The sequence below is a fragment of the Hirundo rustica genome, chromosome 2, assembly GCF_015227805.2.
Source record: "Hirundo rustica isolate bHirRus1 chromosome 2, bHirRus1.pri.v3, whole genome shotgun sequence".
NCBI classification, from domain to species: Eukaryota; Metazoa; Chordata; class Aves; order Passeriformes; family Hirundinidae; genus Hirundo; species Hirundo rustica.
This window is the reverse complement of record NC_053451.1, coordinates 48,211,317-48,231,815: the sequence shown is the minus strand read 5'-3', so window position 1 is coordinate 48,231,815 and position 20,499 is coordinate 48,211,317. Positions and strand designations below refer to the sequence as shown.

At 42.7% G+C, this 20,499-nt stretch overlaps 1 protein-coding gene across 1 annotated transcript in view; it reads right to left on the bottom strand.

Moving 5' to 3' along the window:
* The window catches only part of MTUS2 (microtubule associated scaffold protein 2), a 273,696-nt gene extending 255,303 nt beyond the window's left edge, over positions 1–18,393 (bottom strand). The window contains exons 1-2 of the mRNA XM_040057241.2: positions 18,325–18,393; positions 9,796–9,868 (exon numbers count right to left, since the gene is read on the bottom strand). The gene's annotated coding sequence lies outside the window, so the exon portion shown is untranslated. The remainder of the gene's footprint in view (positions 1–9,795; positions 9,869–18,324) is intronic.
* Between the last annotated feature and the right edge of the window lie 2,106 nt (positions 18,394–20,499).

The window sequence follows — 20,499 nt, the reverse complement described above, 5'->3', positions numbered from 1 at the left end:
ATGAATATCATTATCTAGAAGAAAAAAAAAAAAAGAAAAAAAAAATCACAGAAAGCAATGAAGACTGTTTCAGTCTTGGTCCTTACAGTACACACAAGCTATAACAAGCTCACCATGAGCATGAGCACAGACTAGATAACAATGTCCAATTTGGGGAAGAATTGGATCCTCAGGCCCAAAAAATACACTCTAACTAGATCCCAAGCCCACAGAGCAACACACCTCCATGTCATCTTGTCTCCATTTTTCTCTCTGATAAAGAAACCCAGGCGCTGTGCCAGCAAAAGGCACCTTTAGGTCCCCAAATCCTTGAAGTAGATGAGGAAGGGTTGCCCTTCCTCTATCCCACACCTCATGCCAAATGAAGCAGCCCCAGGAAGAGTATGCAGAGAGCAGGGATGGATGGAGAGAAAACCCTGAGAAAGTCTACAGAATCCTACAGACTGCAATATTGAATTTTGAATGGTTGAAGTGCTATTAGTGATCAGATCAGCTAAATGTAGGGATGCTCACATCTTAGTGTTTGCAACTCACTGGAGGCAACCACAGTTCTGAGTGAGATACAGCACTGCCTCAAAAATGCACACCCTAGCACGTAGCACACCATTGATTCATTCTCTAGGACTATCATTTGTATTTCCAGATAGTGCTTTGAACTCGTATCAGCAAGATCAATGGTGCTCTGCCTTTTATGGATTGGAGCTCTCCAGCCTCACAGTTACTACTTCAGCATATATGAAAGGCTAGCAGGACATAAAGGGATCACATTCAGCTCGATGTGTTAAGACACCAGAAAAATCAAACAGGCAAGTCTTTGGCTCCAAATTACTTCAAAGGTCAACATGAAAATGGAGCACTAATGTGCTATCATGGGTTGGCACAATTTTGTTTTCTAGATATAGAGAAATGTAAAATGTTTTTCCCTGCCTTGACCGTAGAGTGAGTTTGGGGGGGGTGGGGAGGACAAGGACCTTTCAAAAAGCTGGCCGAGATATTGGCAGCTAGGTTGACCAATGAGTAGTGTCAATGCGACTTTGGAAGGGACATTTAAAACTAATCTGCTGGTGACCGCCCGCTCTCTCTCGCTTTGGAATCAGCCATGAGGCAACATCGTGGGCGGCTGGGCCCGGCCGGGCCTCTGGGAGCTGCCAGCCGCATGCAGCGGGAGAGGCCCAGGTCAGGCCCTGCTGCCCTCTGGGCGGCTGAGCCGGCCCGGCCCAGCCTCCGGGAGCTGCTACCCACATAAGAGCAGCCCAGGTGAAGCCCTTTTACAGCTTTGTGGTAGCTCCAAGCTGGACCACCCTAGATGAGACCGAGGGGTGGAAAAAAAGGACATCTACCAGCTTCCTCCATCAGCACGGCCTTGCATTTTTCTGCAGCCCTGCAGCCTGGCGCGTGCACGTGGCCCTTGCAAGCCCAGGTGGATGGAACCCTTTTTCTAGCAACATGGAACTTTTAAAGCACAATTCTTCCTTGAGAGAAAGAAGAAAGAAAAGTAGAAGGTACATAGAAACGGACACTACATGAAGTCAGTTAGATGAGGAGTGAAAGAACTAATAATGTTGGAATAGGATTGAAGAAGTGGACATTTTGAACTGGACTTTTCTAAGGTAAATTAGGAAGAAATGAACTGTTCTTTGCAGCATCTTAGTGTTATTTGAGTAGAATGCTATTCTAATCAAAATTAAGGACTGATGTAATTAGATTACATAAATTAATAAATTACATAAATTAAGATTTATTTAGAAACTTCGAAGCCCCCACCCTTGGGTTAAAAAAGAAGTCTCAGCCTTTGACACAAAGATGATTTTAGACTAGAAGAAGTATTCGTAAATAGTACCCCAGATACACTGAGAAGCTTTGCTGATAGAACATCACAGTCTGCAAAAACTCCAGGCAGCAGCAGATGTGTGACATTAGGAGCACTGGACTATTTTGTCTTGTAGCAAACGTCTTCATAAAAGATCTTGGAAAGACTCTTCTCCTAAAGTAATAAGTGGTTATGTCTAAATCGTGAAACTGACTGAAAATCCTAAATTGTGTCTTTTTATGTTGTTCAATAAGAAAGTTAATGGTTTGTAAGAGGAAATAAGCGTGTTTTAAAGTATCATTCTGTTTTAGTTTAAGTTTTCTTTTTCTCATTTTTTTTCTTTCCTCCTCATTCTTTTAATATATGTTAATAAAACTATTTGTGTTCATTTTTTTAAGCCTAAGCCTGCTTTGTTTGTTTTTCTCCTAATCTCTCCCTCCCACAAAAATTAATACTAAAACCCCTACATTAATTGGTGTTTCTGCCTGGTTTTATTAAATTAAAACCATTACAATTACCTTCCATACCATCTTCTGAGCAGTATTAATATTGTCATAGCGGTCTTCATGCCAAACACAAACCCAGACTGCTACAATAATAACACTATTGCCAGTAGACCTTCTGACTTTCTAGAGTGACCTGTCAATTTACTCATCAGTGGATGATTTTTCCTTGTCTAACATTAAATTGGGATTTCTACTCACCAAAATACATAAGTTTCAAAGGAGCAGAATATTGTTATGGTAGAGACTGCCTACTGCTACCTACCTCTCTGCTCTCTGGCTGCCCACTGCAGCTCACAGTGGTGGTTCCTGTCACTCCATCTGAGAAGCTTTAGGACTAGAGGAAAGGAAGTTTGTTTCCACTGAGAAAAACTGACATTCATTTGCAGCCAGCCTCTACCTTGAATTGATGTTCTAAGTGGAATAATTCAAAAGTCAGTACCACTAACCCTGCGTACCCAAATACTCTGGTGATCACCATATTTCACATTTTTTTACTGGGAAAAAAATATGCACATGGAGCAATAACTGTGTTGCACATGGCACTGTGAGTCCCTGAGGAGACCCTGAGCCAAATGCTGGGTCATGCAGAATAATTATCCTCATTGATGAGGGCAAATAAATCCCTCCCTACCACAAACCCACCTCTTGTTCAGCACTCTGGACAAAGTCTAAGGAACCTCCCCACATTCACAGGTGGCTACATAATTCTGAAATTTCACAAGATTTTTGCTTCATCTCAAAAGCCTTTGGGAGCCTACAGATGTGAAGGTGGTAAAGTAACAGAAGTAGGATGAATCTTAAAGAGAAACAGAAACTGCAGCACTGCAACTTATGTTGGACAAGAACAGAGTATAGGCAAGTCATGGAGGCATCAGTGTAAATGCCACCTTCTTCTTGCCACATTTTCACTATTCATTAAAGCCACAATGCCATTTTTACAAGAATTCAGAAAAATTCTCCTCAAAAACTAAATTTGATGGGAATCTCAAACACATTTCTCTGTGGATCAACATGTGATCATAAACTTCTGGATAATTAATGTCAAAATCGACAAAAAAAATGAATGTTTCATTTTTATGGTAGCTGCCTTTGGACTGCTTTGGGGCTGCATAAGGCCCCAGCTGAGAACATTTTCTCAAATGTGTACTTTTGTCTGGTAGGCAGCCAGTCTCAGATGACCCCAAGTATTGTGGATGTTCTGGCATCTACATATGTGTGCAACTGAATTTATGTGGATGGCACCCTGGAATAGATGATTAATTTTTGTATATTTTGTCTCTCTTTGAGACAGTAAGATATATAAGCAGCAGTTTCGATGATTAAGGCAGGCAGCTAGAAAGAACAGACCTCAACTGCTTTCTTTTTAAGATGTATACTTGTAAATTGAGAAGCATTTCAAGATTAGGCATCTGTCCAATTCTTTTTATCATTTAATGTATTATGCTAATGAGGATGCTGTTTCTTTAATTGTATCATTTGAAGAAAAAATTGCATTCAGTCCCTTGATCTTCTTTAAAGCCATTCCCATGCTTGATTCCCCTATAGGCTTTTAATCACACTGCCTCAGTGTGAAACTCTGCATTTGAGCAAAACTCTTCTCAAAACTGGTTCACTGAGAAAGTTTAAATTGTTTTCTCTCATTGGAGCTATATCCTCTACCCCTTGGCAGCTTTAGGAGGAAGAGCCATAAGATTCAAACTAGCACGAGCTAGAATGAAGAGCAATGCTGACATTTAATATACCGTGTATGTAACATGCTAAATGCCAGGACTTGTTAGACAGGGGTAGAGAGACAACTAAAGTGAGATATAAAATAATGCCTTTCCATGACACTTAGAATTCAGTAAATCCTATTTAAAATAAAAGCACATATAATCAGCTGTTGTACTTCACTATGCAAAATTACCCATATATAATGTTCATGGGCATTTGTTATTAGTCAAATGCTTCACTGTGGCTTTTTTGTCTGTTTCATCATACATGCTACAGTAATTAAAGCAAATGTACGTTCCAGTTACGGTATATCCATTTAGAGTTTAACTGCAGTACTTGTTAACGTGTTGTGCTTTCATCCTACACTGATAGACTGGATTATGTTGAAACTAAGAACCAAATTGCACTAACATCTTGAAGCAAAGTATTTACAAACAGATATTCTGACACCTCATTTATCTGTTTTGCCATAAAATTGGCTTATACATGATTAATTATGAAAAATAAGCACAGCATGCTTTCATGCACTTTTACTTTGAAATCCAGGTCACACTTTGTTTTGAAATTCAGAAAAACAATATGAATAATATAATTAACATATCAGAAGATTCTTTGCAAGCAACTATATTTAAGCAGGCTAAACCAGGAGCTTATGGAGTTGCTGCTATTCTGCCATTGCAGACAAATCATTTCTTAACCCTTGTTTATATACTTCACTTTATTTGACTAATCCTCTGTACTGAAAGGATGCTTGGAGTAGACATCCTCATACTAAGCCACACAATGCTGAATGAAAACAGTGCTCTTGTCTCAAAACATCTACAAGCTAATTCCTGCTCTGTGGGCTTGTTTCCAGATGGGATGCTGCTCCTTAGAAACAAGTTGGTAATGGTGTGGTATAGATAGGAAACCAGAAACTTGAGATATAGAAGCATTGCTGTGTTTGGAAAAGACCCTTAAGCTCAAGTCCAACCATTAACCCAGCACTGCCAAGTCCGCCACTAAACCATGTCTCCAAGTGCAACCCGCACATCTTTTAAATACCTCCAGGGATGGTGACTCCACCCCTTCCGTGGGCAATCATTCCAATGCTTGATAACTCTTTCTGTGGAGCAGCTTTTCCTAACATCCAATCTAAACCTCCCTTGGTACAACTTGAGGCCATTTCCTCTTGTCCTACTGCTCGTTACCTGGGAGAATTTGCAACTGGCTACACCCTCCTTTCAGGCAGTTGTAGAGAACAACAAGGTCTCTGCTGATCCTCCTTTTCTTCAGCCTAAACACCCTCAAGCTCCCTCAGCTGCTCCTCACAAGATTTGTGCCCCAGACCCTTCCCCAGCTCTGTTGCCCTTCTCTGGATACACTCCAGCCCCTCAATGTCCTTCTGGTAGTGAGGGGCCCAGAACTGAACACAGGATTGGAGGTTTGGCCTCACCAGTGCTGAATAAGGCTTTCATAACCCACCTGAATACATACAGCGAGTCATTCTACAGGTTCCCCACTCATGGCATTTCATTGTCAAAATACCTTTGTGATGACATATTCAGTATTATGCTGTGCTTTTCTCAGGCATTTGCATTTGATCACCTCATGTGAACCATCCTCTGTCTGTACAGGTCCTTACAGACCCTCCCCAAGTCTAGATGTGAGAGTCATTTCTGGTGACAGAGCAAGATCACACCTTAACCAGCAACTTGCTTCATTTGGGGGGAATTTAGATTCTAGGTGCATGCTGTTTTCACCAAAAAATTTACCTGGTTATCACAGTAACAGCTTTGCTTTCATGGCTCATGGCTTTGCTTTCAAGACCTTCACAAAGAATGAGAAAAGAGAAGGTTTATCAGCTTTTGACCTCAGCTGCTTTCTAGAGCCAGCCCCAAAGCCAACTGCAGCATCAACTCCAGCTCAGGAAGCTTGCCTTGTCTGCACAGCAGCTGAGCAGTGACCACTGTCTTGCAAAAGGCCACATGGGCTGGGAGCTGCCAACTGAAGAGGTCTGACCAACAAACAAGAGCCTCCCCATGTCAAAACAAATGGCAAAAACACTTGTGATTGGTGTATTGCAGAGCTAGAAATAGAAAGCAATTCTTTCACCATACTGCTGGTATTTGAATAGCTTCTCTTCTAAAAGGGCAAACAGTTCATTCCCCTGAAAGCTTGCTTGCAATGACAGTGGCTGGGCTCCATTTCAGTAAATAATAGAATTGCCTTATTCAAAAAGGAAGCTCAATTCTTTTAAAGGTTAAGAAGGTAACACACAAACACACAATTAAAAAAAACCCAACAACTAAAAGGCACTGTACTTATTTATGAGAAACAGGGTAGGGAGATAAAGCCATGGATACCGCATGCACAAGAAGAAAAGCAGAATCTGGAATATTGGCAAATGACAAGCTGAGAGAGAGGCTGAGGACTGCTAGAAATCCATCAAGTGAGGTATTCCTCAAGCCTGTATCCTTAAAAGTGTGAAAAATACTGTCACATTGAATTTTATTCTAACAGAATCTGTTCTGGAAGGACCACTTTAAAAGTGTGGCTTTGGGAAAGTCTGCAAATTTTAGTCATGGCTTAATACAAGAGAGTAGTGAAATCAACTCCAGCTGATGGTATATTGGACTCCTACTGGATACAGGTAAACCATTTAACTAGAAAATTATGATTCACTACAGGCAAAGGGCAATGCTCTAATTTCTTTTGCAAATGGAAAACAATGTGTAATCTTAACCAATATTTAATTTATTTGTTTGGATATTTTAGAAAGACCATTTCTCAAAATTAAAAACAAATCATGTGCAAAACTGAGCAGGGGAAAATAGTCATATATAAAAACAAAAGGTGTCGCTAAGGGATTTTTTATTACACACCAAAAATAAAAAGGAAAGTCACTATGCTGCAGACATGAAAGGGAGCTTTTATGGTTGAAGAGTCCTGGCTACAGACAGTGAAAGCAGCAGCAGAGAAACCTGTAAAACAAATGCATAGTACATAACAGATGGGGGAAAGACACTGTTAGCAATGAATACAAATTAACACTGCAGAAATGCAAGCAAACAATGGAATCAAAAAACCAGTAAAAAACTATGGTGAGGTTAATGGCAATAGGAGCTCCTCTGTAAACGGAAAGAGAGTAAGAGAATGCCAAGCAATGATGTCAATAGCTGGTCATTCCAGACAAAAATTATGAAAAAATTCAGAAAGGTTTATTTCACAACTACTTCTCTGCATTCAGAAAGATGCAAGATGCCCTATTCACTTGCTACAGTGATAATGACATCACTATATCTTGAGAGAGCTTTAAATAGCCCACTATAACTTGAGATAGCTTTAAATAGCTCCCCAGTTTAAACCCTGCATTCAAGAGCAGAGGACAGATGAATCAATAACTTTTAATTCAATGACTCTTTTAAAAACCACAGGTACACTGAAGGTTCCTGGTGACTGGAAAGACTTCCTATCAAAGCAGCATTTACAAGGGTTAAGTGGGATAAGCAAAGCACCTATTGAGCAGTTAGACTGACATCACTAGTAAGCAACAGCAGGGAAAGATTAGCATGGGACACAATCAATAAGGCATTGAAAGACAGCCACATAATTAACACCAATCAACACAGCTGTATGGAAAACAGGCCTGGCCATGTAAATCTGATCATTTGTATGCAGTGACATCATTTGATAATGGTATGTGCTGACAGGACGTATTTCTAGCCCTAATTTCACACTACTCAGTGATTTAAAGTCATGCTATACATAAAATCCTGAATTAAAAGATTCACCATACTAAATCAACACCCATCATAGCAAGTGAATTTCAAAAGTGACTAGCTAAATGGATAACTAAACGGAGAATCAACATCCTGATAATAGAATCCCTGTCAGTCCAGCAATAAAGTACAACACTTGGAAGCTCAAAAGAGATACAGACTGTCTTGGAAGGCAAAGCTCATTATTTACTGAAAAAAAATTATGGTGACATGGTAGATTGATTACTATTGGTGCCCTATAAATCAAGACCTGGTCTCTTTCAGAAAGATGTGCTAAACAAAGAAAAATTAAAGGACTACTACTGAAATACTATGAATTCCTCTGACCTCCACAGGTCAGGCAAGAAGAATAAATATTCATGTGGTCCCCTTTGGCCTTTCAATTCATAAGCCTAAGAAACAATGACCCAAACATTATTAATTCCTCAGGAATTTCATGCAATAAGTGAATCATTCTTAATCCATATGATACTATGTAAAGTGTTTTGAGTATTTCTATGGGATTTCAGCTGTAATCCAGTGTTAAATTACTGGATGACTTAAATATTATCAAGTCACTTCCCTGAATTTCTGATTTTTTGGCTGAAAGCAGCAAAAATCTATCTCTATGCACAAATAGGGAGAGATGGCATCAAACTCTTGATCCACACCTCCTCATGTAGATCACTTTGACCTGTTCCTGGGAAGTGCTATTAACAGTAACACTACCAAAACAGTACTTCCATGGCATATCAGAAAGCCTCCTAGCAGGAACAGCTGTGACTAACACTAATTTCATGCAATTAGGGTTGTGCTCTTATACACCCATTATCTTCCTAAGTCATGCTCCAAGATCAGTACAAGAGGTCAAAGACGCACTACCCCTGCTAAACATTATTAGATTCTGCCTGTTTGAAACAAAACACAGGGGTTTGAAAATGCTGTTCTTGGAAGCAGCTCTGGAATGGGCCAGGAGACTTTATACTTCCAGTTTTGCATCAGGCACTGAAATTGTTACAAGACTTACACCCCTAGTGATGAGAAGGCACAATTACAACTGCTTTTAAACCAGTCATTTGTAACAATGGAAACACATTAAAACATTTTTCTGTACAATCTTTGCATCGCTCAGTGTCCTGCAATGCTGTCCTAAAAGAGAAGATGTGCATTGCACTGTGCGTTCATCTCACGTGGGACAGCGCACAAGGCTGGAACATCACAAGCCACCCACGAGTCCATAAACACAAGATTTCCCTTCTTTGGTGGATAGCCACCTGACTGCTGCAGGATTATGACCAGGATGTATGTGCTACCCAGGAGACAGTGACACTCCAGTTTGATCACTTATTTCACAGCCATAAGCACAGTACTTGTGACTGAGTGTGACCGTCACCAGAGAAACAGCTTTTGACTTTGGGTCTCCCCAGCAGAAAGAGCCATGCTTACACCATGTTGATGTCAGAACTTGTCCAGCCAAGCTGTTTTTAACCAATTAAAAACAGGGACAGGATCATGCCTGGCCACGGGAGATGCATACACAGAGGCTTCAGCAGGCATTGTTATTGCTCACCCTGAACACGGCCTCATGCCACTACAGCTCAGTTTTACCAGGATCCGTGTCATGGTCATCTCCCCACTGACAAAGTTGTGCCATCCCAAGCATGAAAGACTATCTTCAAACATTGTTATAATGCCTCAAAACCTAACAGGACTTAGTTTAGATTTATATAAAGTACATTGGTTCAGAGAGTCATATTTTCAGTATATACTGTGCCTAACAAACAAAGTAAAAATATTAAGAAAGCAAAGGTCTATTTTTGTTTGATAATTTCCCACAGTAAAAAAGCCTCTTGGTTTGCTTTGAAGTCACTTATATCTCTACTGCTTACACAATCATTAAATGGAATTTTCCTTGGATAAAATAGCACTACTCAATAAGAAGTAAAGGCTTCTTGAAAGAGTTCTTTGGTGGCAAATACATTTAAGAGATGAAATCAGACATAAATAATACAGAAGACAATCTTACCCCAAATGCTGGAAAAACAAGTTTTTCTTCCATTTGTAGTAGTTTGCTTTAGAAGACAGTCCCAGGGTGGAAACTTAAAAAAAAAGAAAAACAAAAAAAACCCCACAACTCATTAGAATTAGAGTAGGTAACAAGGGCATACATCATCAAATCTTCTGTAAACACAGTGCTCAAGATTAAACATCCTGCTCTTCTGATTAGGATCCTGTCCAAGTTTCCTGGCATTAACTCACAGATAAGCTGACCTGCTTTAACACTGAGTTAAATGAAGCAATACACCTACTCTCAAAAGGGAAAGAGGATACAAAACTTTTGTGAAACAAACCCCACATTTTCTGTTCCTATTCCTCTAGAATATCTTTAAAGTAAGTCAACGCTCAAGTCAAATTTCGGTACAGAAACTGAAGGGGAAGCACAGACTACACCCAGCCAGGTTTTAATGTATTTACAGAGATCATTGTTTTAAAGACACTCTGTGCTACTTGACAGCTTGTCCCCCTGCCCCATTTTGATGGGATATGGTGTTGCTCATGGAGATTTAGCTGCATCTTCTTGTGATGATATCATCCAGAAAAAGTATGGGGGAAAAGAAAAACAAGAAAAGGTGAGGAAGACCATCTAGAAAGCATACAGAAGGAGCTTCTCACAGAAGTCAGGAAAAGATTACAATCACAAAACCTAAACACTGTGAATCAGAGAATGTGAGTTATGTCAAAAGACCACAGGTCAAGGCAAAGAAGGAAAGAAAGCCAGTCCTGAGACTTGATAAGAAGTTGTGAGATGTGCTTTTACAAATGGTACAAAAAGGCCAAAGTCAAACTACTGAGATTCAGAGATGAAACAAGAACAGGCTTTGTCAAGTGGCACTGACCAGATTAAAAAGACAACAAAAAGGGATGGAAAAGGTTTGGGGTTGGGATTTTTAGAAGAAAAAAAAAAATTATGGGAATTTTTTTTGTTTGTTTGTTTTTTGTTTTGTTTCTGTTATGTCAGTGATGTGCATTTATTTGTATTATGATGGGAAACAGACAGAAGATACTAGAGTGAAGAATCAAGACATAGGAGTGCATGGAAGACCAAGATGAGGGATTTGACTGTGGGACAAGCAGAGCAGGGGGTGTTTAGATGAGACCTGAGAGTATAATAGAGAAAAGGGAAGAGAGGGAGAAAGAATGGAGAAGGACAGGTAAGGGAGGAAGGGGAGACCATGGCAGTCTTTTTCCTTGCGGTAAAGACCAAGTGGGGAAAAGTTAGATGAGAATCTTGGAAAACATTAGAAGATGGAAGATGTAAATGGCATTTTAGGAGAGAGGTTCAATCAAACAGTCTTTCAAAATGTTTTGTTCACACGCAACTGATGGTAACCACTTATGATACATTTCACATAAATGTGGTAAAATACCAAATCCAAAGCAACTCCCAGGAAAGCATGCACTAATGGCTATGAAATCTGTATTTTAATATGAAATTACAGGTACGTTTTACCTTTTTTCCCCATCTTCCATTCCCTGGCAATGCAGGTTGCTTCTTTTCAAATAACTCAGTTAAATTAAGTTGTGTGTTCAGCCTCATTAGCCACCATCTCCATCCCCCTGCGGTTTTAATTAGACAGGTCTCTTTGTGCACAGCTACCTCAATCCTTTCCCCCCAAACAATCCCACAATGTTGCTTCTTTTATGTCATCATTCTTCAAATGCTCCCAATTACACCAGAGGCAGCCCAGGTGATCAGGGCTGTGCAGAGCTCTCCCGTGGAGATGGCAAGGCAGGATCTGCACCCAGCAATACACACACAACTCCTTGGACAGGGCTGAGCTGCCCTTCCACCCATCTTTCACCCATTTTAAATAAGCAAATTTAATTAATGACAATTTATGACAGACTCAAGTGAAGGGTCAGACCCTCTGTATAGACACCAAGCCCCAAACTTTTCCCAGTAGCCTCCTTCCTGCTCCATGTGCCATCCACCACCTCCACACCCAGCCCATGAAATCACAGAGCAGGAACAAGGCCCCTACACCCCACCAAAGTTGGGGATCACAGGTGTCCCCTGAACTCAGAAGGATACCCGGCTCCAGCTCTTCCCCCACAGCACCCACAGCACATCCCTCAAGGCATCAAGACGTGGCACAATCCCACAGACAGCAGAAAGGCTCATGAGAATCTGCTCCAAAGCTCTGACCTAAACTTTGGGGTTTTTTTGTTGTTTTTTTTTAACTAGCAGAGGAACAAAGGTACCAAAACCAATAAGGTGACCAGTTTTCAGCTGGAAATGGAGGTAAATGGTGATGCTTCAGGAAAAAAAAATGGAAGTGGCAAAGGATCATGAGGAGCAAGACAGGACGTTTTAAGGGCAGGGCTCCTTCAACTACTATTTGCAATCTCTTAGAAGACAGACTCTAAGTCCAGCAAGCATGATTGGCAGAAAACCCCTCAGAGCAAAGGACCTCTGCTCCATGGCTGTCCTGCAGCCCCAGAGGAGAGTCTGGGGAGCTCAGCACCACTCCCAGGCTATTCCTGGCTGCCCAGGGTCAGCGGCAGCACAGCAGGGATTAAAGCAACTTAGATTTGTTATGTAAGGGACATGTTGCTCATGGCTTCACTCAAATCCCAAAGATGTTGCTATTATGTAATAGGAACAATCAAGCAGGGCAGCTTTTCTGTGATTTGATTTTTTAAAAGTGCTGAGCAGCTAAAAATGAACAGTGGAATTCTGTCAGACTCAGTGTTATGTTTTCCACTCTAAATCCAAATTTAACCTTAAAGACGCTGTAGTTTATAGGGACAATGATTCAGCTTTCACTTCATTCGAGTACAGAAAAATATAATAAAGCAAACTTTGTCTACCTCCCCACCAGGTGAAGAGCACAGCTTTGTCTTTTGAACCAAGCCCAAGGGCTTTCATTGTTTCAGCATCACTATCTTGCTGGCTCTACTGACATTTAAGGATTACTCATATGAATAAAGGCTGTGGACCTGGCTCTGAACTTTGCTGCTTGGATGGGATGGTGGCCGTGAGCCACTCTGACACTTGGGCTTTCACCAGTGAAAAATGCCAGCTCATTTGGCAAAGTCTCAAGAGTTTGTCTTCTTAGATTATTACTGTAACAATTCTGATGGTAATGCACACAATTTTGCATGATATATCTAGGCATACACATGTGACTTTAAAAAACATGCCTATCAATGCCACAAATACCATTGTTTCTGTAAGCCACATAACTTAAACTTGGGGCATGCTCCAGCAATATCAAGGATGGATAGATGCAGATGTTTCAGGGAGTCTTTGTTGACAATTCAATCAAGCTGCTGTCATATCAAGATTAGCACTTCAGCCAGTCTGATTTTGTTTTAGAAACTTACAAACGTCCAGCTTACAAATCATACCCAAAGAATTTTTACTTTCCTTTCCTTTTTTCCAATGTTTTCTTAGTCTGAGATCGGAAAAGAAGAAAAGCAACCTTCTGATGTAGATCTGATTTCATATCTATTCTCCTAGCCTCTCAAGCTTCTAGGACATTGAAGAAACAATCCAGCTCATGCTAAATACTTGTGATCCTTTTAGGTTAAACCCCAAGCAACCCATCCAGATTGTGATGGTGATACAGCAAACCTGTCCTAAGCACTTGTGCCTGATCCCTCTAACATTTCTAGTCTTGTTCATGCAGTTTGATTTCACCAAAGCTCATGTGAATTGTTTCCAGAGGTTGTTACCATTCCTTCCTTTTTAAAGCCTCGCTATTATATCACACCAAGAGCAGAACAACTTTTCATCAGCAGCAAGAGAAGGACCTAAAATCCCCAGGGTCTAATAGACCAGAAGGAACAAATTCAGCCTTAGACCATGAGTCTGCTGAGCACAGTCAAGTGTAATTTACTTCTAGATTTCTTATTTGTGCCCAGCATCCCGCCAGCTTTCCCTGTGCATAGCATATCATGATTCCTCCCAGCATTCTGGCATGAACAAACTGCATCAAGCTCAGACATACTTAATGCAAAGCTTTATATTTTCCTCCCATCACAATCTAATTCTTGTCCAGTAACACTAGCATACTCTGGTGCACAGAAATGCATTACTCGGGTAATGGTCCCTCTGAATTTTTCTGGCAGGATAAGCTTGAGAATTATGAGAGCTGCCTCAGACTGAAATCACATGTGGCTTAAAAAATTTTATTCCATGTGCCCCATGTGAAACTTGGCAGAGAACAGGGGCCAGAGGGCAAAAGCACTATCAGTCCATCTCTATTTGAGCTACCCTTGCCTGCCAGACTGGCTCTTTGACAGCCCTAGTATTTTGCCATAACGTAGAGCACCCTGTGGGGATAATAAACATGGAAGCCAATTCTTTTAGGATAAGCTATCAAATAGTTAAAATTCAAAAAGTAAAATTTAATAGAGAAACTGATTTGTCCAGTGTCTGTTTTAGAGGCTTGTTTACTTTTTAGCTATGATTTCAAAGGGAAGTCATTCTCCTGTAAGTGCTTGGTGATTATGCCCATGAAGTGAGACTCACAGCTTTACAAAGAAGAACAAGTTATACCTTTTTTCCAGCTTTGCATCTCATGCAGCAGCTGTTTCAAAGCAGTTTACAGCCCTTTGGCTCATATAAAGAACAGCAACCTGTATTACACCAACATCTGAATTGAGAGTCACAGCTGCAGGCTGGGAGGGGAACCCAAGAAAATTCTGATGCTTTTGCTAGTTTTGAGGATTGCATAAAATCACTGATCTGCAAGTTATGTCACTAACAGCAAAAAGCCTGGAAACTGCGGCTACACCAGATGCTTCTGAGGATTAAGCCATTTTCAGAGACATTTGATGTTGAGACCTCTGCTGGAACAAAACTGACTTCACCATCCACAATCTCCAAATACCCTGCAAGAGTGAGCCAGCACACTCCTCCCAGTTTTTGGAGAAGAAGCTAGGGCATGGTCTTAAACCAAAGTTACCACATATATACAGGAACAAAACTTGGTTTTCCTCACCTTCCAGCCAATACGCCTCTGGTGCACTATACGCTACACTACAATACATCACAAAAAAATGACAATAACTTTTCCTTGAGCAGAAAACAGTTCCTGCCCTAAAATGTGAAAATTCACTATCTCAGGAGTTTAGAAACTGTTTGCCTAACAGCCTCTTAACTCATAAATAAAATACAAATCCTTAAAGAAATTACTAAGGTAACTGCTTAAATAAAGTCTTTTAAAAAGCAAGGTCTATTGCACAGGTCTTATGTGGTGCAGCTGAGGGAGCTGAAGTTGTTAAGCCTGGGGGAAAAATAGTCTTGGGCCACCTTATTGTTTTCCACAACTGCCTGAAAAAAAGATTGTAATGAGGTGAGGGTGGGCCTCTCCTCACAGGTAATAAGCAACAGAGCAAGAGAAAATGGTGTCAGTTTGTGCCAAGGGAGATTTAGGTTGGATATTAGAAAAAAATTTCTTCACTGAGAGTTGTCAAGCACTGGAACAGACTGCCCAGGAAAGTGAAGTCACCATACCTGGGGGTATTTAAAAGATATGTAGACGTGGCACTTGGAGACATGGTAGACTTGGCAGTGCTGGGTTAACAGTTGGACTATTTTTCAAATGCTTTCAATATTTTACATATATGTCTTTTGGTTTCAAAATACTGACCAGGTTCTCTGTCATAACAGAGGAACACGGGGCAGAGCTTTAATTGGTATAAGTCACCTGGTTGTCAGGTTACAGCAATTAATAAAGCCTAATCATTTCTCTACTTGCTTTGCACCCTGCAGACCCTTACTAAGGAGATATTTCTTATGAACTCATTGACCGAGGCCAGTCAGGGGGTTTCAGTGTTTGGTTGTACTCTGGAGATCTTTCTGGTCACCTTAGATGAAGCACTGGATCTCACCCTCTTTCCAGTTCCCCATTGGAAAACCCAGATTAGAAGATGATACCATATAATAGCAATAGGCAGAACAATAAGCAAATCAGGTTTCCAGAGAGTACAGCATCAAAGATACACCCAGAAACAGAAAGTGACAGAATTCCCAGGCTCACAAGGATGCCAGTTATATTAGGATAGTGCCAGAGTCAGTAATACAAAAATCCATGTGAATTATTTTCCTAAAGAAAAACTGTTTCATCAGGCTTGAGTTTGCAGTAAAAAAGTTCAGGTACAGAACAAACCACTATGCGCTTAAGTTTTGCTCCCCTTTGCTACTTTCTTTCCAATTTCAGCTGCTTTTGACTTCTTTAACAAAACTGACCACAGCAGGTTTGGTAACAGTTGCAATTAAACAATGTCAGTATAATTATAAATAACTTATGATAAGATGCAGTGCTTGTCTAGGGTAAGCATTTGCTAAATCAGCTATGTCTCAACAGTCTTTTTAGCAAACCTCAGCATCCAGACAGGGAAGGAGGGGAAGAGATCCTCTTGCACTGCTTGCTGCTGGCATTTCAGCAAATATCTTCACCCAGATGTCAATAATTATACCTTGATCTTTTCTCCTACAGAGCCTTCCATCAAGTATTAAACCAACCACTGTGTATGAGTCTCTACTGTATTGTGCTTCACTTTATCTACCATTGTATGACTTTCCAGGGAACACATATTTAACTGGAGTTGGCTGTAACGCTCTGTCCCACACTGATTGCTGGTGCCTCCTGAATGAACTTAAGAAGCAGAAAACACACACAAAAAGCTGAAAATTTTGGTTTTCCTAACTTGAGAGAGGACTGATTCTCACAGACTCTGATGTGCTTTATGGCTGTGGAAGCTGCACTTCTGCTGTTAGCTCTCCTCTCCTATTTTCCCAAATAAGCGAGCATTGCTTACTATAACATAAATATATTTTGCATTTTGTTAAGATCACTAGCCAAATATCTACCTCTGTCCTTAAAGAGACAAATATACAGAGAAACGTGGTACCATATCAAAAGCTACTGCACAAACTAAAGAACACAGACACAGCCTTGCAAAGATTTTCCTCAGTGTCTGTGTCCCATCCCATCATCCCTTCCCGAATAGCAATTTCCAAACTCACAGTGCAGCACTGAAGCAATTATTTACAGAATCCCTCTTCTGTACCTTAAAATAGAGCGGATTTTCCAGAAATTAAGGTGATGCTCAACACCATGGAATGAGAAGTTAACCCTCCTTTGCACACATGTAGCTCACTCCTACCGCTCTTCGGAAGCACAGGCTGCGCTGCTCTCCACAACAGATTGCATAAATAGGAGACAAGTAGCTGGGTGTATTTAATTGCATTGGAAACAGGCAGACTGGTAAAGGGTTTATGTAGCATGGGATACAGAAAAGCCCACAACCCTGCTCGAAATTGGGGATGAGAAATAATAAAAGCCGCGAACACTGCACTGGATGGAGAGAGCATAAAACAATCCCTGTATGAAATCACACGCAAACCAAAACAAAGCATTTATGCATCACATTACACCCAGCTCATCGGCTGCCAAGTGCCTCCTTAGCGCAGTCATCCGTTGCAAGGTTAACCTGCATGCAAACACTTGACATGCAAATGATTTTGCTACCGACACCTTAGTATAAACAAATATTTCTAATGCTTGACCTGCAGAGAGCTGTCTTTGGTTGGGTTATTTTTTGGTTTATTTTTTTACCTTTGCAGTTTTTAATATAATGATAAATGTCAAGGCTCCCGCTGGCTTACTCTTTTCATGTTCAGGGCACTCAGGGACCATTGGCTCCCTAGCAGAGGGACCTGTAGGGAGCCGGTACAGCCTGGTGCCGGGGCACACAAGCCCCCTTCGCACTGTGTACCTTCGGGAGGGGGTGATGGGGACAGGGGAGAAAGAAGCAGGGACAAAGATAGAGAGGGAGAGAAAGGAAAGAGGAAAAAGGTACCCGTACTCATTTAAACAGAGTTGGAAACGACCGACCTAAACGAACAGCTCTTCAAGCAGAAGCATTTGACTTGAGTAGGAAGACCTGGATTCGCTGCCCTATCTTCCACACGCTTAGTTCTCCCTTCCTAGAAAAACGCTGCTTTTTATTCACAGTAGCTGCTTTACCTTCCATCGTTTTACGGAAAAAGAGTGGGATGCTGTTATATGCCTCGCACGGCGCTGAGTGTACTAGCAGCATTTCAGCCCTGCGCGTCCGTGGGCTGCCGGCAAGCTCGGCACCTACCCTGAGCCCTCCGCTCGCCCGTGTCCCGGGGTCCCCAGCCCCGCCGTGACCCGTTTCCCTGGGCCGTGTCGCCCCGCTGACACGCTGCCGCCGTGCAGCTGGCGATTCCGACCCGCGCACGGGCAGCGAAGCCCGCTCGAGCCACTCCGGTTATTGGCATCCCCGGAACTTTTGTCTGGACAGATTTCATCACAAATATTATCCACCCTGGTAAGCTGCGCTCGCTCCCCCATCTCCTGCCCGCACCAGGGGCGCAGGAGCAGCCGCCACCCCCCTCCCGCGCGGGAGCCATCCCCATCTCCCGGAGCTTTCGCTCCGCGTCCGGGGGCGGCGAGCACGGAACCGCGGGGCAGGGACGCGGGGCAGGGCTGCCCGCGGGATGCGCGGCGCTCACCTGCCCCGGTGCCGGCGTCTCCTTCTCCTCCTCCTCCTTCTTCTCCTCCCGCTGCCGCCGCTGCCGGCCCCGGCGGACGGCGCGCGCCGGGCGCGGGCCGCGCTTTTATAGCGGGGGCGGCCGCGCAGCAGCGCCCCCTGCCGGCCCGCCCGCGCCCCGCGCTCCGCCCGCGCCCGCGGGCTGCGCACCGGCACCGAGACACCGGGACACAGGGACACAGGGACACGGGGACACGGGGACACGGGGACACGGGGAGACAGTTCTCGGAGGCGGCTGTGGGGCGCTCCTGTCGCTGCCCGGCTGTGTGTTTTTGTTGGATGGGTTTTTTGGGGTTTTTGGTTTGTTTGTTTTGGTGGGGTTTTTTGATTGTTTGTTTGTTTTTATTTTCTTTTTTTTTTTCCTTTTTTTCTCCCTTTTTTTTGGTTGTTTGGTGGTTTTTGTTTGTGGGTTTTTTTTTGTTTGTTTTTCTTGTTTTTTCTTTTGTTTTGGGTTTGGATTTTGTTTGTTTGTTTGTTTGTTTGGGGGTTTTATTTGTTAGTTTGTTTTGGGGTTTTGTTGGGGTTTTTTTGTTGGTTTGGCTTGTTTTTGGGTGTTCTTGGTGTGTTGGGGTTTTTTGTTTTGTTTTGTTTTGGGGTTTTTTGGGGTTTTTGGGGAGGTTTTTTTTTTAATTTGTGGGTTTTTTTGTTGTTGGTTGGTTGGTTGGTTTTGGTTTGTTTGTTTTGGTTTTTTTCCCCAGGTTAGCGCCCTGGAAGCACGTAGGTTGTTGTTAGTAGGTTAGCAGGTTATGGAGTGCGGGGGGGGGGTTTTGTGGGTTTTTTTTGTTGTTGTTGTTGTTTGGTTTTGGTTTGTTTTTTTTTTTTTAATTGGTTGGGGGGTGTCGGGGGAGGTGCGGAATGTTTGGGGTCACCGTCACTGCGTCTCGGTGCCTCAGATGGCATCAGGCAGAAACGGGACTCGCCCGTGGCGTGGCTTTTCTGCTCCCCGCCTGCCTGCTCTCCCACGCTCCGAGTTCATTTCTCTTTCACTTTAAAAGTGGAAAGATAATCGAGAAATAAATAAATAAATAGGCGAGCAGAGACACAGATTTGCTTTTCAGCAAAACTTGCAACTCGAAGGGTAATCTCCGTCATTTTTACTACGCTTAGACTGCAGCCCAAGGGTTTTACTCCCGTAGCAGAGAGAGCTCTGTGGTACCGGCGGAGGATCTTTATTTTGCGTTTACAGCCTTATCTACACCTACAGCCCGCGCTACCGCTCTCTCTGCGGGCATTGTTACATGCCCGGTGAGGCAGCGCTCATTGTTTCGATCAGCTGTTAAAATCGGCAGCAGGCACGAGATCAGATGGGAGGTTTATGGTCTGTGTTTAATGCTGGGCAACTCAATTAATTTTTATGAAGTCCTCTGGGCAAATGCATGAAGATCTGTTCAGGAAGGGGTGATGAAGGGATTCCTCGTTTGCGAGGCCAGCCAGATGATGCACAGGATCCTCCTGTCTGGGAGCACTCGCAGTGACGCCTGGAGACACCGGGAGAGCAGCCAGCAGCTTACACAGAGGTATGAGACAGAGAGTGCCCAGGAGTCTAGGGAGGCACGGGAAGAAATGTCCACTATCTGCATCCCAGTGCCAGCCTGGCCCTTTGGCAGCTGGGATTCAGTACAGTATTGAGGAAAGCTCGCTTTCCCAGCGCCTGTCCGGTCAGGCTGGCGTTGCAGCCTCATACGGCAGGACAGTCACTGTCATAGGATATGTCCTTATTTCCCAGGCACACAATAACTTCCTTATTTCTGCCTGTGCTCAAACACACCATGCTTGCATCTGTCTGCAATCTAAAGTGCCAAGTACCATCCCTGTGCCACCATAAGGGTGTCTCTTATCCTTAAAGGACCTTCCTTTAAGGTTTGTCCTCCTGCTGAATAAAGCTGTGTTCCTCCCCCTGCTCCCTGCCCCCAGCCACCCCACGCTGGCCTAAATGCTACGCTTCAGTTACAAAGACAATGAAGATAAAGGATCTTAGCTGGTAAAGTCACTGAGAGCATCTCTCTGGCCAGCACAAAGGAGGACCCTGACAAACCAGGCACTGGCTGGTTTATCTGCGCTGGTTTGGGACGTGAACCCTCCCGCCTCCCAGCAAAGCAGGCAGGACAGGAGATGTGGCTGCACCCCAGCTCACAAT